At 36.9% G+C, this 12452-nt stretch overlaps 1 long non-coding RNA gene across 1 annotated transcript; it reads right to left on the bottom strand.

Annotated features, from left to right (window-relative positions):
• Positions 1-3027: 3027 nt before the first annotated feature.
• Positions 3028-9938, bottom strand: LOC136843632 (uncharacterized). The gene is made up of 3 exons (XR_010854610.1): positions 9819-9938; positions 4570-4705; positions 3028-3158 (listed from the first exon to the last, which is right to left on the bottom strand). It is a non-coding gene; the product is annotated as an uncharacterized lncRNA (long non-coding RNA).
• Between the last annotated feature and the right edge of the window lie 2514 nt (positions 9939-12452).

Raw genomic sequence — 12452 nt, forward strand, 5'->3', positions numbered from 1 at the left:
ATCTAAAAGAGTATATTAAGAAAAATTGCCTATAAATATAAAAAAATGCATATATATGCCATATAAAATGGGACATCGGGAGACATTGTAGGAGAATCAAGATGTACAAAGGCCTATAGGAGGGACAAAGACAGCCTTGAAACAACAAGATAAAAGGAAGGCTAAACCGAAAAGTAGATAGCACGGGCAAATGGGAGGAACTGAATCAGATCAACACATTAGAAGGAAATGAAATATATTAAGAAGAGCAAAATGGCATGGGAAAGATGAAAATGGAGAAAAACGAAATGAAAAATCCAGTAAAATATTTGAGGAGTGTTGTGAATATTGTCTGAAAAAAATTAAGATACACCAGACGGTGCTACATGATAGAGGGGCCAACACAGAATAAATCATTAACGAGACTAAAGGGGGTGCTTTGAGAAGAAAAGTGTTAATCTCCTAGGGCCACCAGGAATAATAATTTCCTAAAAACAACTAGTGAATCAGCCACTTAAGAGCTGACCAGAATACAGGTACTGTGTTGGAAAACCTGATAAAGAAATCGAAAGGACCAGAAGAATGGGAAAAACAGTAAGATGATAACCCTGTGTAAAGGATATGAGAAGAAATCGTAGCATGTAAAGGGGAAATTATTCCACATATCTGTGGAATGTAATATAAAATCTAGGCTAAAGGCCAAGAGCTGGGATTTATTAGATCATTCAATGCTGAAAGGGGAACTGAGAGTAAAGTTTTAAACCTCGCAGTTGCACTATAACACAATTGTTAGAAGAGGGTGGAAAGAGAATATGAACGGAGGAACAGTAAAAGGAATGAAAGTGGGTAGAGCTAAGGGACAAAGTGACACTGCAAAGAACACTAAGTAATGCCTACGGTGCACCGTGTGAGGTGCACTGATGGCACTGCCCCGCTACAGGTCCCACATATCTGTAGATCTTGAGAGGTTATGGAAAACCAAAACACTTTTAGAAAGACATTGTTAAGGCAGATAGTACCAATGAGACTCGCATAGTTACCATTCCACAAAACAAGAGTGAAGACAGTGGATGGCTTGTCCAAGGAATTCAAGATAAATGCTAATGTCACTAACGGTCACCCGAGACTAATTGTTTATCTTAGTAATGGAGAAAATACTGATAGATACAGAAAGGGTGGTCCCTGGTAAATGCCTGTGCAAATAACTCTAGTGTTTACGGCAGAGTTAGATGAGTTTGTAATAATGTTTGAAAAATGGAAGAGTGGAATGAAAATGAGAGATTAAGATCAACAGATCATATGGAAACGAAGCATATGTAAAGTTTATCAAGAAGGTAGCCATGTGAATGCAACACTATTTACCCAGTAACAGATTGCAATGCCAGAGATGGTCATGACTGCAAAATATGCAAGTAAGGGACTTTTCGTGACGATGCATCGGCACAATAATACGGATGGAGATGGAGAAGGGACAACTTACTGTCGTAACAAGGCAGGTGTTGGGGACACTGGACTTGAGGAGCGTTGAGAGGTTATTAACGATGGGGACACTGGAAATGGAAAAAAGATTTGAAAGGTTAGTCAGGGCAAGAAGAGCCTTGTATTGAAGAAATGGAAAATGGATGCTGACAGAAAAAGACCTCCTAGTCAGTGCAGTGGAAAGATTTATGAGGTGATTCATAAACTGAGATGGTCCGGGTATAAGATAAAAGTTACTGAAAAAGGCAGAAACATGGATGCTGACTAAAGGTATAAATGATGATGGGAACATTTTCCTATCTCCAAGAGAAACCGATGTCAGTGCAGACTCCGAAAGATATTAATTAAAAAAAACAATAAGTGCTTTGAGTCTGTGCACCCTAGTCACTGATGATTGAAACAACGAAAAGATTTCTCTCCCAGGTTGTACGTATGTTTGCTCTAAGAAGCTAGTTTACTGACCGTGCCTTACTAATTTGGTTCTGAGCAAACTAGATTAACGCAGAATTATTTTTTGAACTGTTTAACTTCGTTTCCTTTTTATATATCAGAATGGTCAAAACCCTCAACAAGGTGAAAGCTTTCCAGATCAATTTATTTTTAGTCGAACGGGAAAGAAAAGACAGTAACCATCAAAGCACATGGAAATTCAGTTTCCTGCAATAAATATTCCATGATAAAAACACTCTTGATGAATGACACTGATACAGCTGAAGAAGCACTACGTAAACACTATACCCTCTTACAAAATATAAACACTGTACCAATCACTTCATGTTTATATCAATGGGCTTTCTTTAACGTTTAGATTTACACATCCATTCATTCCCTATTAGACATGGTAAAACTCATTCTTTATTGACTTTGAATTATCTTCTTAAGTTCTGCATCAAATTCAATATCAGTTATTTTGATTTCAAGCCTATTTTAAGATTTACCGTTTTAGTACCAGTCATTGACTGTCAGAAACTTATTTGACCAACTAAATTATAATGTTAATCTTAATATTAAAACTATTTTTGACTTGAATTGCTTCCAACAAAAGTTTGATCAGAAGAAAAATGGTTTATATCAGAGTTTTGGTCTTTAGTTTCCACACCCGCAATTCTCAGGAAAAAATGATTAACTTTATCCCTTAGTTTAATGGTCAATGGGACTACTTCGTTCCAAGCTTCTCTGTCACAAAGAAAACATATTCAAAATTTGCATAGCTATGATTCAATACCCCGAAAAAAAGTTTCAGAGCTTGACATTAAGTAATAAATTTGAACTTTTAAAGCCTAAAATTGTGCCCTAATGAAGAGATGCATTTTTCAGTTTGACCAAAATTGCGTCACTTTTTACGAAGTCAATACCTAAACAAACACATTGTTTGTGTAAACTTTGATTTTTAGAGAAATTATGCTGCTTTAAGGAATGTTAGGTAATAAGAGTTTCTCTTCAACTATGCACTGGTCACCTAATTAAGTCATATTATATACATATACCATCACCACGACTTCAACGACAACTACAGAGGATAAAAGGTGAAAGGAAAACGCGGAAAACTGCAACAAATCTATTAGAAATACGACAATGTCTACAATAGGAATAAATCGACATACATTATGATTCCTTACTTTGGGTATATTCTGTTGTCGGACGCCAACATTCATCTTGTGTCATTATCATCAAATCCCAGGTTCTCAGGAAGGCCTTCACTGAAAGAGAATGAAAATATCTTACACTTGCTTTCAACTCGATTCATGACAAGACCAGTGTTCTACAAAAAACTAACATTTCTAAAAAACTGGATATAACGAGATGCTAAAATTCATATCTTCTGTGTAACAGCAAATTCACTTTGAATATTCTCAAAGTGACACATTCCTTTAATATGAGAATTCACGTTATGCAATCGACTATTCAAATATAGACCGAGTAAATGGGGGCCTGAAACCAAACAGTCTTAAACCCTATCAGTAGTAATGATCAACACTCGACGACTCCTTTCCATTCAAGTTTAACTAAGATTTCTGAGAAAGTGCTCTAGCATGAGCAATATATCAGTAGGTATCCACTTTACCAATAATGAACCAAGGACGATCTACCATGTCAGAGGTAATCGAAAAAGTGCATAACCAGATCCCCCAATTGAATTTATATACTAAACTTCCTTGGTCGGCATTCCCATCTAAAAAAAAAAATAAATAAAAAATTAACATTGACCTAATTGAGTCATATATGAAAAAATAAGATATTTTTAGTGTTTCAAACAAAGATTGTTTTACGGGCCAAGAGTTACATATCACGACATGTGAAAATTTGGATACTGAAGTCAATTAAATTCCTTTCCAGCAAAAAAGAAACAAATATCTGCATTCTTGACAAAACCCCTATATAGCTATACCACCAAGTTTAACCCTTTTACTTCCTAGCTTCATCAAGGAAGGTCACTGAGGGAGCCTTTATGAAACATTTTCCTTCTTGTTTCAATGCACCTCTAAGGGGTGCACTTTTCCTACATCACCACCACGTAAGCCCCTCTACCGTTCTCCCAAACACTAGCACTTCCCTGACGCTGACCTCTACGGCGTAGGACCCTATCGGTTCTATGCCACCATCTATCCATCCATTGTCATCCCATTTCATCCGACACCCCTAACATTCATCCCAATTATCTTTCTTCCATTCTTGCAGAAATTTCGAATCCTGCTCTATTTTCTAAACGTAAAGGAGACCAGACTAACTCTGATTATCTCATAGTGCATCTGCATTCAAGTCCCTGGTTTTCAGGTTTTTCTCTATTTATTACACCTTTCAAACCCAAAATTGAACCTATTCATCAATTTCCTTTCCATGTAAAAAAAAAAAAAAAAAGAGCGACACTGAATGACCGTTTTCAGAAAACCAAGTAATTTAACATCATTGAAATTCCTGAACAGTGCCTTATAGAGTTGGATAAAATCTATTCAAATAAAAAAAATTGAAAATGGCTTATATAACAATCTAAAAGTCCAGCTAACTAAAGCTTTACTGATATCTATATTTCTGTATGTCCCCATCTTATGGCAAGAAAAACAGTTTACAAAATCCTTCACAGATTAGAAATGGTTTAGATATTTCAGTTACCTTGGTCAATAGTTGAATAAGCGACAGTCGGTAGCTATATAAAGTTATTCAATTAATTTCAGCGGAACATTTGGCTCACAGGATTCTCAGGATGGTGGAGATCAACTGGCGAGAGGTAGTTCCTCTCTCTATCGGTCTGAAAACAAAAGATTTTCTTTACTTGAATATACTAACTGCCTTGAATTTCAAGCAGATAATTTGTAAGCATACCCATACTACTTACGGCAAGGAGTTAAATCTTAGTGTTTAACTATCACGAACTAAAAATAAAATAAAAACATAAAACTGAAACGTTCATTTCCAAACCTTTAGACACTTTGGTATAGAAACAACATAACTGATTTTCTAAGGCCATGTACATGAAAGAACACCTATTTTTGCTCTAAGTACCTGTCTCATTACTTCGAAAACTGTCAAGAGACAAGAATGATCTTTACCAACGCTGGAAACAAAGTAGATCCGACCGTTGCAGCCTTCATAAAACTCATCACGGGAATCACTCGTCCATTGAGGCCAACATTTCATCATCATAAAGAGTACAAAGCACCACTTTACTAAAAGACGTCAAATACAAAAAATAAAGGCGAAAAATTAAAACAAGATGAAACTAAAGGCAAACTATTCAAGAATTGCTAAGAAAAAGATGGTTATTAAAAAAATTATGAACTGTATCCCACTTGATGGACTGAAAGAAGGGCCTTACAAAATAAGTGAAGATGACGTCACATCCTCCTCCTCTCCTCCTCCGTCTTTTGCCTTCCCTCAAGACAAGCCGAGACCTCCTTTATGAGCAATAAGAATATATTCCCTCGTTATTTCACGGAGAGAGAGAGAGAGAGAGAGAGCGAAGGCACATCAGAATAACCCATTTATTGATTATATAACTAATCCCGATCAGATTAAGAAATAGAATCATCGTGTCACATCCACCTTAACCACTATTGCAGATAGCCACAGAGGCACCCTTGAATTTTATTCATACACTTCTGGATACACTTCCTTAGTAAAGAACCTTCTACCTTCACTGGTGGGGAGAAAGTGTCACCAACTAGGGGGTAAAGGAGACGCTTGAAATGTCACAGTCGTTTTTGAAAGTCTTAAGTCTTTCAGCATAATTTAATTCTAAGGACAATTCACTAATTATTCTGGAAACAGGGGAATCATGCGCCCATTGGTCTCACCAAAAGACTGGCGCCTTTTTATATAATAATTTGGGAAATTTCACCTCATGATTTGCATAAGGCAAAATGTAGTCATATTAGGTGCAAAACAAGTAAATAAATTAGATTTATCACTTGATAAATGTATCGACTGCAAGAAATGATCCTCGTGATTTCCCAAGCTATGAAAGGTATTCAAATACCCACATGTTATGGTTTTATGGAACTAAAAGCCCTATTTGAACCATGATGCCGTGATGATGCTACGGTTGCATCAAATCCAAAATCTCCTTACGTAGCTAGTGCACACGGAGAGGAAATACATTATCAGGCCAAATGTCCCTCTGCCAGGGGCCATCGGTTAGGCTACACTCCAATTGGCAGAGTTTTGTATATACAAGTATTAGCACTCAGCCTGTTACAGGTAGTGGAGCTGGTACCTATTTTTTCCAGGGTAAAAATTAGCAGTTGGAATTGAAAACCTGATAAAGATAAGGGATTACAAAATGAACATATCAGGTTCGAAATTTATTAAGAATTACTTTTGGAAAATGAAAATTAGGGAAATAAAAATGCTGCAAAATGAAGAAAAAACGTGTGATATTAAATGTCAGAAAACCTACTTGCTGTCACGAGGTCTCACTGTGCATCCGCACGGACGGCCTCAGGTTCTAGGGATTAAGATCACTACCATGGTTAGGCTCGGTGTCATTCACAATTACTCATAACTATCTTGATTTCAATGGCATGAATCATGAACAGTCCTTGAAATGGAAGTCGAGGTTTCGTTTATTTTATTTCCATTAACACAGTATTGACTATATTATGTTTGATAATTATATTCCGCCGAAGAACATTTAATTCAAAATTTTCATTATTTCTAAGCTGTTATTCTACCCAATGATGCAGAAGTGCATGTTAGTCATAAGTATTTATCATATGAAATGTAAAACTGAGTGAAACTAAAACAGTCAATTTCAACTTGTCACAATATTAATAAGTTATGTAACAAATAAATAAGCGGTAATTCTAAGGTGCACCAGTTGTCTGCCTGGATGAAAGGCACAGGCCCCTTTTAAATTTGAATTTGGAGTTGACGTTTTGGAGGGAGCAGGTGGACCATTTAACTGACTTTTATTTTTGCTTAACAGACATGACATTACAGCATTTTTCTCCATCCATTTTATTACATTGCTAACATAAACATTGTAATTGACCTTTGAAGGCTTGTTAATACAGCGGTGCCAATTCGGGTTCCCTGCACAGGACATAACCGAAAGTGTTCAAAGGTAAATTCTCCAGTCTGCTATTCGTCCTGTTGGGCATTCTACTGATATACTTGTCCCTCAGCCTCCATCAGAAACATTGAACAATGAAATATTGAGCCAGGATAAACCTTTTATGAGCAGTTGAGCATGAAACAGAGTCTCATAACACAATAAACTGAATGACCTGGTTCGTGAACCAAACAGCAGAGTGAACTGCAAGAATGGAATTTGTTGGATGAAGATGTCTACAACATTTCGATTGGACACTATTCAATGGAGAAAATTCTCTGTTTTTTTCGAGTTGGGGCGAAGTTGTTGAGATAAACAAGTGACAGTCAACAGAGTTATTTATTGATGGATCGCCTTATCCGCATTTTTGAAATATTCTTGGCACACTCAGTCTTTAAAAGTATTTGTTCTGGCATTCTAGTCAAATGTTGAACATGAATGCTTATGCAGATCTGAAAGTTGTAGCCACATGGGTTACAGAAAATATAAAAGAATATTACCAAGATTAAAATCTTGTAAAATAAGTAAAATAACATAAGCAAATGTCAATTGCCATGAAAAAGTCATTTTTCCATTATTACTCACTAGACGGAACACCAGCATGATAATACTACTCTCTAGAATCAGTTGCAAAGGCAAAGAAGGTGATTGGCTCACCTGTAAGACCGCGCAATACGTGATAGGGCCTGGAATCAACAGTACTAGTAATGCATGAAAAGTGTTTTTTGGAATGGTTCCTGCTGTCCATTTATTCGAAACCATTTTTTTATGCTTGTTTTTCGTGTTCTAAATGACATATATAAGAAGGAAATACAACAATAAGGTGTCCAAACCATTTTCCCAAGTTATTTACCACACCTAAAACAACCAACGAATCACCAAGTTGATGGTCCCCCATTTTAATGTTAATTTTGATGGGATGTTTGAAAATACCGTTAGCTATTCTCGTAAAAATTAATGTTTTACCCTAAATTTACCTTGTATTAAAATTTTTAGTATAAAAGATTCCCAACATGAAACTGGTCCCTTAAATGCTTGGTATATTTGGAATCAGTCGTTGCAAAACAGTTTTTTTACAACCATGAAATTTACAGGTTAATTACAGCCGAGCGACAAAATATTACTTTAAATTCTTGTTCAGCAGCTAAAGTTCTATAGAAAAACGTCAACTGCCATAGTCTAGCTCACCGCGGACAGCCGGCCTAGATCTACTAAATAAGCTATTCCTTAATACTGCGACAGGAATTTGAAAAGAAAATCCACATTTTTACAAGAATTCCAGAATTTTTACTCTGATCCCCGCTCCTGGGTTCCTGGATACAGCCTTGACGTATACTTTGTTTCCAAAATATCTATTTCCACCAGTACCCTGAACAAACTTGAAGACAACAGAAACTGAATCACATCTTGACACAACAGCATTCAAACTTTCATCGATTTTTTGGCCAGTAAAATAACCCTTGATTTTCTAGATAAAGTAGCCATCTTAAGCTTGCGATACCGTGTTGACTGAACGATTATGTTCATTGCAAAAATCACTATCAAATAAAACCCTGCTTTCATGCCTGATGTAACGCCCACTTCACCAGGTCTCGCTGTCATTACATTACGCTTTCAACTATTGAGCACAAGGACTTTCCGGAGGATTGGGAATTGTGCCCTTCTTATTTCCCTTGCATTAACACAGAGCCTTTTAAAATTTTTGGACTACTCATACGAGAAAGATCCCGCGCTGCCACAAAGCCATCTTCAATGAACAACAACAAATAAATAACCTTCATAGGAGAACCTAAGACTACAGTGTTTTGAAGTTTTAACATTTTGACAAACTTGTATGAAACAGTGTTGAAATATCTTAAAAGTTTGCGATAAAGGTAAAATGGTTTTTAAAAACTAATCTATGCAATACTTCTGCCTCCTGTCTCAAAAATCAGTCTACAACTGAGGTGCACAATAACGACCAATCATTATGTAACTGGAGTTTGAGGGGCACGAAGGATATTAATTGATTACTAACTCCATTTCAATAAAATGGTTGCTTCCTCTAAGCTGCTGGTCTTCGTGTCAGAAAAGCAATGTTGAACTTGGTCACAGTTTCCAAAGGAATCCCAGACCCCCATGACACAAAGTAGAAGTTGGGTAGGCGAGAATTGGCCTTGTCAGTGCCTAAATGCTTTATCACCTTGCCGTTCTCATAATCATCATCATTAGCGTTTTATGTCAGATTTTCTTTAACTGATCTATGCTTCACATCGGTCTCCCCTCCCCTCCCCTCCCCCTACCAAAAAAAAGAAAACTACAGCAGACATTGCGAGATAGCGTATTGCAATAGATTACAATGAAGTAACAAGCACAATGAGTCTAAGAAGCAAATAAGTCATTTTAGTTCAAAAACACATGGGCTCCATTCACAATATATTGATTCCATGCACACTGCAATGAAGCATCGCTCTAGTTGGAGTTAAACATAACTGGCGACCCAACAATCATGACTGAAGGCCAAATTTACGCAGGCTATGCTGGAGATCTCCTTTGGCTAGTTTTGGGATCCTAAGCTCTAGCATTTATCTATTGCAAAGGCTGATAGTTTAATACACATGAAATTCAGCGTCCTTCACCGGTACTATAATATACTATCAGATACTCTCATATACGGATAAAATTCCTCACCAAAGGCCTTCGGAAAGGAACATTTACAAGACTCCCACGGCCTAACAAACCTCCAGCTATATCACAAATTTCTGTGACCGTAAAACTATGCTTCTCACGCGTCTATGTTCGCGGAGTTCTCAACCACTACAGATTAACTCACCTTAATGAACACAAAAATCCTTTGATCACAAGAAGTCACTTTGTCACAACGTTGACGGAGGATCACAAACATGGCTCAACGAAGGCGCGGCTACCGTCTGACTGAAAACCTTCCAGTTCCAGATCTCTTTTAGCCAATCACAAGTGTCCATTCAACACCCTCGAAAAGAAGAGGTGAAAGCGACTCCTGATTGGCTAAGAGAGAGAGAGAGAGAGAGAGAGAGAGAGAGAGAGAGAGAGACTCATTTACTGTTGTTTATGCCTTCAATATTCTTTTGCAAATGACACAAGGGAAAATATTCCGATATCTAAGAAGGAAAAGAATAAAAAAAAATGCAATTCCTCAGTCCCACTATAGCTTGCATTGATGTCTTCTCGACTTCTTCTTCCAGACCCTCTGGTCGTTCCGGAAACCACTGGAAGAAGTCACAGATACCAAAGCCTTCATTCCTGTTAACCTATACACGATTCTTTCTGCCCACCGGTCCGGCAACCTACTTGGGATCGAAATAAAGGGATCACATTCCTTGTCTAGCCTCGGGTTTCTGTACGAATAACAATATATAAAGTTTGATATGCACGAATGTTGTCATCAGTGTACGTCATAAAAAATCTTTTGATTAAATGACTAAATACAAGCATACTGATTTAAATTTCATATTTAACAATAAAACCCATATTTTTTATAACTGTGGATTATATAAAAATGAATGGAATACATGTAATTTTAGTATTATGCATGTAACAACCAAGCATCTGCAAACGATCAATTATTCTTCATTTATAAACTACAGATTACCAAAAGGATGATCACATTATAAAGGCCTTATCATCCTTTGTAATAATGGTATGTATATATATAAAATATATATATATATATATATATATATATATATATATATATATATATATATGTGTGTGTGTGTGTGTGTGTGTGTGCTTTTTATATATATATATATATATATATATATATATATATATATATATATATATATATATATATATATAATATATTCATTCCCACTCTCATCTTAAGATGGCTTTCAAGGAAAACATTTATTTACATATAGCTGAACAACTACTTGAGAAATTCTTTCACAGATTTGACATGGCTTTGAGGGTCTCGGTCAACTGTAGCTTGATCTGCGCTTTGATGAGTCTGCCCCTTGGGAGTGGCAGACTTTATGGCACTAAAGTTCATGTTACTTATCTGTGGAAGCTTGGGCAATGTGTCACAATGAGGCTTGAAATGGTTCAGTACAATGATCCTGCTGAAACGTCGACCAAGTTTAGAGACCCTATGAGCAATCATACTCGGTCTCTCTAGTTTGGCTTTAAATTACACTTTCTATACGACTGAAATTTAGGAAACAGGCTTAATGTCCTCCAACATACTGAAGAAGGGTGCAATATAAGTATAGTAATCTAGATTCACATTCGTTACTCCGAAGAGAGCTCATGTTTTCCAGCGCTTTGTATTATATAGGCCTAAAGCATCTGTGCGAGTGAAAGAGGAGAACTTACTGAGGTATCTGTCTACCGACTGCCTGAGATTGACGAGATCAGAACTAACACCATCCTGTCACCACTATCCTTAGAACATAACCTACAACACACAAAAAGCTAAAAGAACGTTCACAAGTCATTCACTGGTAACTGATTCTTCAGAAGTTCTAGTGGTACTGTATTATTTTTGGTTTTTTCCATTCACGTTTTTTTTATAAAGAGCAACAATATCCAAAATTTGGCAGTAGGGGGTGGGGGAGCCCCATCATAACTGAGTTACTAATTTAAAATCCTTGGCTCCACTCAGAAGGTCAAGTGTTTGTGTGTGTGTGTGTGAGAGAGAGAGAGAGAGAGAGAGAGAGAGAGAGAGAGAGAGAGAGAGAGAGAGAGAGAGAGACTGGGAAGGGGTGGGGCATTCGATAAATTTCTTATTTGGGACCTACGCCAGACTTTGCATTGTCTGTGTGAAAAAGTCTATGACGAAATCATGCACCGCCAGATTACTAATTAAATTTGCAAGACATTCTGCTCCCTCAGGCATTAATGTCCCTCAGTTCTACGTTGTATGAATATTTGAATATGCAGAATCGATGTTGGGTTTCCATTTCATCAGAGAATAAATCCTGGGCAATGACAATGTGCACATGAAATGAATCCCAAGTAAGACTGAAATTACTTTTGTTCTCTTTCTATTGGGTATTCTTCCAAGTATTAAATTTTCAGTCACTCTAAACTTGGAAACAAAATTTGGCATCTGGACATCGCAAACAGGCTTATGTTTACAAAGCATAAATTTGTACTTGATACGTGACAAGTATTGTGCGATTTGTTTATTCCTTTCGAATGCTGGTCTGTATTTGAGTCATTTATCAGTTACTAAAACCATATTTTGCGGAAATATGCATAAATTCATACAAATGCCCGTCCACTGTTCGATCCCGATCAGAGAAAATTATATGGGCCCATTCCCGAAAAATCTATTGAAGGCTACCTCCACTGACCTAATACATAAGGTTACACCGTAGTTCTCGTGATCAGGCTCTCATGATAACATTATCAGAAGATGGGCAGGGTCTCAGATCCGTCTGTCTGAAGCGATGGAAAAGTGGACTTCAAGGGTTTTTACAGG

The sequence above is a fragment of the Macrobrachium rosenbergii genome, chromosome 12, assembly GCF_040412425.1.
Source record: "Macrobrachium rosenbergii isolate ZJJX-2024 chromosome 12, ASM4041242v1, whole genome shotgun sequence".
Lineage (NCBI taxonomy): Eukaryota > Metazoa > Arthropoda > Malacostraca > Decapoda > Palaemonidae > Macrobrachium > Macrobrachium rosenbergii.